The 4649-nt window shown below is 40.4% G+C and overlaps 1 long non-coding RNA gene across 1 annotated transcript; it reads right to left on the reverse strand.

The window, feature by feature from the left end:
* Positions 1–2403: 2403 nt before the first annotated feature.
* LOC144247235 (uncharacterized) lies at positions 2404–3646 on the reverse strand. The gene is made up of 2 exons (XR_013340967.1): positions 2971–3646; positions 2404–2816 (listed from the first exon to the last, which is right to left on the reverse strand). It is a non-coding gene; the product is annotated as an uncharacterized LOC144247235 (long non-coding RNA).
* Between the last annotated feature and the right edge of the window lie 1003 nt (positions 3647–4649).

The following is a 4649-nucleotide window of genomic DNA, read 5'->3' on the forward strand; positions in this document are numbered from 1 at the left end:
TTATTAAATTCATTTGAAAAAATAGGAGAAAAAACCCTAACAAGCAGAGTGATGGGAGTTCTGAAATAGCAGGTTATAGCTTAGCAAATCTTCTTGAAGCCATTTGCAGGTATAACCATAATTTATCTCATTCATTAAGGGGAAACAAAGAATAAAAATAACCAACCCAACCAACCAAAAAGACCAGCTTTCCCTCTGCCCCAAAAAATCCCCAAACCAAGACAAAACCAACAGCCACATAATAACTATAGAAATTTAATCTGCTTTCTCCTGACTTGAATACGACAGAATAAGAAAAACTTCAAATTCAATGTTACTTTTTACATTGGCCCTCTCTATAATATTTTTCTAATATTTAATAATAGTATTATAATTTGTCTAAAATTAAACAATTTAAATAATTAATATACATCCTACTGCAATAGATCCACGTCCCCTCCCTGAACAGACCAAACTAAGAGTAATTAATGGGATAAAGAAAACCATACTCTCACATTGCTGACAATCCTAGTAAACCTGGTTTCTACCAATAATATTCAGTGCAAAATAAAAAGGTAAATCTAGATGAAATTAACAATTTAGGATGGCCAAGTAAGGAGGAAAGGCAGATTAGACTGGGTTTAATTTAATATAATGGGATTTGATACCTAGTGAGAGTCTGTTCCTCTTGGGAAAGTAATTCTTTTAAATTTTGTGCCGAAGCCTGCAATAGCTCATCGTGCACAGATAAAGAAAGCTGTGTAAAGCAGTTGTAAAGACTTCCAGTCAGAGATGGGGCCATGGTGTCACAGGGTTCTCCAGGCAGCCTCTTGGCATATTGACTCACCTGCTGCTGCTCTCCGTGACACTGATTGAGCGGACATTTCTTGAACAAAGCCGCTGGGACCCTTGCTCTCATCTTGCTTGCAGACTCTCCTCCAGGGTTTGCAAACCACTCTCTTACAGCACTGCATGAACACACTGTGCCACAATATCTTAATAAATTGATTGAGTTGGGATGGCTCTGTGTGCCTGTAATTAACAAAGCCAATATCTAATACTGGCAGCTGTGATGAGCTAATGGACATTCTGGTGACCTTAACATTGCTCAAAACTTCAGAAGAAATTCTGTGGGAGATTAGGTAAGTGGAATGGAAAGCAAGACAGAAAGCCAAATGTCTGCAAAATTAAGCTATCTTTTTCTAATAAGCTATACTTTGTTAACAACTGTCATAAAGAGTATGAACATGCCAATGCCATCACATACAGCTGTCATCTTGCTGTGATGGCAAGAAAACTGAAAGTGATGGAGTGACAGAGATGAAGACACATCTAAGAATGAGGATCTGAAAATATTAACCTGCTATTCCATTTTTAACTTCATCATTTGTTCATATTATACCAGATGTTCTGGGCTTTGACACGGGGGTTGATCAAAAGCTGTGGGAACTGACAACTGAACAGGAGGCATGGGAGCTGAACACATTTCTCTGTACTGAGGCAGTACATGACCAGACCTCCCTACTTTTTATGATTCTTGCACAGTGGAAACAGGACAGTGCAGTGACACAAATCCTTCCTTCTGTTGCTTGAATAAGTTACACATGGTGAGAAATGCCAAAACCACAATTTTTGAATTTTGGAGTGGGGAACTTCCCGACTTCTTCTACACTGAATCAATAAATCAAGTTCTAATTTTAGGACAATATTAAATGCATCTCTCATAGCCTGCCATCTTTGATGAATGCTCCTAATACTATTATATCTTTGATATTTACTTAAACCTCAGCTGAATTAAATCTGCGCTCACTCTCTTTGACCACAGCTTTACTCAAACTGCAGCTATATTCATATTTCTGGTTTGAGACATCAGGAATCAGATTTGCACAAGCAGCCTCCCACCCTGTCCTCCACTTGCCCTTGCAAGTGCCTCAAAACATGACTGAAAGTGGAATGTGATTCATGCAACTGAACCTTGCTGTCTGTAAGAAGGGCATGTTCTGCAGATATTTTCATGACTTTGAACAGTGATCTGTTGAGCCTCCAGGTTAATATCAACAATCAGGCTATAGAGTACTTTATCAGATCTAGGGAAAAAGAATTGGTTCTGTTGCAATATAAGAAGAAGTTTTATTTATACTTTCCTTAAAATTAAATGTTTAAGGTGATCCTTGGTTGAAATTAATCTCATAGGTACTTCTTCTTGCAAATGATCTCTTACTATTTACAATTGAATGAGAAGATCACATTTTCTTGCTAGACAGAAAATAAAAATATGGCCACCCTAAAAAAGCATAGTGCATTTTTTTTTCTAATATGTGTCATGGTTTGACACTGGCACAATGCCAGTGCCCCCATGAAAATGTGATCCCTACCTTGAATGCTGTGAAGTGGAATCTAGAATAGAGCAAAGCAGGCTCAAGCTTAATAACAGGAAAAAACCTTTATTAAACTACCACTACAAAAGAAAAGAGAAAACTAAAGAAGGGAAAAAAAAAAAAAAACACACAAAGATCCAAATGAAAACCTTGCAAAACATTCCTCCCCCCCCCCCCACCACCCAAATCCAACAAACCACAGTGAGACACAATCTGGACCCCAATCAGGTTTCCACCCTCCAAACAACCGATACTCAGTCCATCGAGGGAACAGAGTCTCTCCTGTGCCACAGACCCCCCAAGAAACACAGCTCCACATCCTGTGTTTCCATGTCACACATGGCACCGCCCGGAGAAAAAGTTTGCCATGGTGACCCTTCTCCTTTCCATGCACAGTGCTCTCACCACCAATGCATGGATGGTCAGACTGCCTTTAGGATTTTTCCTTTCAAGGATGCCCTGCCAAAAGGGGAGAAAACAACAGTTCAGTTTTTCATTGTTTGGGACCACAGTCACCCCCCATTTTCCCCTGGGGCCGAGGGCTCAAGAACAGAGATCTTCTTCTCTTCTCTTTCCTTTCCAGGGCAAGGGGGCGCTACACAACCCCCCTAACCTTTCCTCTGTTCACTCCACTTTTGTCTTTTTCCCAGCTGAAGCAGGTCTCTTGACTCACTGGCATCCTCCCAAAACACAGTCCCTCTTGAAGGAGAAGATTTGGTTCAGGTTGTGGCTAACACGGAAAAGTCCAGCCAAAAGCCACTCCTTGTCCCCCTCCCATACAGAATTCCTCCTTCCAACATCCCATCCCAAGGTCCAAGGTGTCCCTCTTCCTCTCTTTCAAACCGAGGAGGGGAAAGGAAAATTCACAAAGCTTTCATTTTTCAAGGAAGGGTTAAAAGTCCGAACTCCCAGGATGGCTCGATGCCCGGACATCCAGCAACTCCCACACAACTGGGCACCTTGCAGCAGCTCCCCCCGCTCCTCCTTCCTCGCGGCTTTCTCTCTCCCTCTCAGGAGAGGAACTCTGGGGGGGGGAATGGAGACATCCCAGATTTCTTCCACCCTTCCATCTGCAGGGACCAGCCCGGTTCCAGTCCTTTCACCACCCTTGGGGCTTTCGGCCTACCTTTCTCAGGCCATGGGGGCTTCCCCTCCCCCACCCAGCTTGTGGCTGGGCAGGGGAGGTTTGCACTGCACGCTGACCGGAACCAAAGAGAGCGAGTTCCCCTGGGAATTCTGCTTTCAACCCCTCTGTGTTCTCAGAGGCGTGTCTACTTTCAATTGGTCAATATCTAAATTGACCCCTTCCTTCCGGAAAAAATTCTCTTTCCGTGTCAAACCACGACAATATGTTATAAAGGGAATGAAGATGTCTGTGGAAGTGAAAGCCCACATTTCCAGTGGAACACTTCTGAGTGTACAATGGTCTAACTTTTGATGAAATCTATTCTATACATGTGCAGATAGAGAGGGAGAAGCCAGACAGATTTTCTTAAACGTTTGAGAGCTACCACATACTGAGAAAATGAGGGCTATTTCTAACTCACATCAGAAGAGGGATAATAGTTATCACCCAAAAATAAGCAGGAAACTAATACCTAAGTAAGAGCTTAAAATAAATTCACATGCCTTTTTACAATTTTTGCTTCCTGTCACATGTTTATTTTATTCATTTTAAGTATCCATTGACTATTAAAAAGACACCAGCAAAAAGCTATTATCAGTTTTAGCAAGCCTTCTATAAAACATTTTTTTTCTTAAGGAAAGTTTATCATGTGGAAAATTTTCATTTACGTAGTAATGCCAGTTGAAAAAGAATGCTTCTATATAATTTTAACAATATTTTTTATAAAACAGTGATTTGTGTCTTTTAATATCTCTCTTAACAGAAGTCTAACTACAGAGTTATGAATTTTCCACAATTTGACCCAATGCATAATCAAACAAAATGCTTGCAAAAGATGAAAGAAAGACTTTTTGCAATGAATACTTCTACCTTAATAAAGAGAAGAGGCAGAGTATTTTAGATTACTGTCTACACTTTCTGATGAGAGTTTTAGTGCCAATACAGGAAAAAAATTTCTCCCTACTCTGAACCCAAATGATCTATTTCTATACCTTTTTCTGCACCTAATGGAGACCCTTTTCCCCTTTAACAAGAGCACAAAGAAAGCAAGGCTTTGAACTGCTGAGAACAATTTGTAGCTGTCCATCTAAGAATCCATAGTTAAGTTTTTAAATTTTTCAACAAAAGATCACACTTTCCTGTCTTCTTTTTGGAAGCAGGTTTAT

Source organism: Lonchura striata, chromosome 1 (assembly GCF_046129695.1).
Source record: "Lonchura striata isolate bLonStr1 chromosome 1, bLonStr1.mat, whole genome shotgun sequence".
NCBI lineage: Eukaryota > Metazoa > Chordata > Aves > Passeriformes > Estrildidae > Lonchura > Lonchura striata.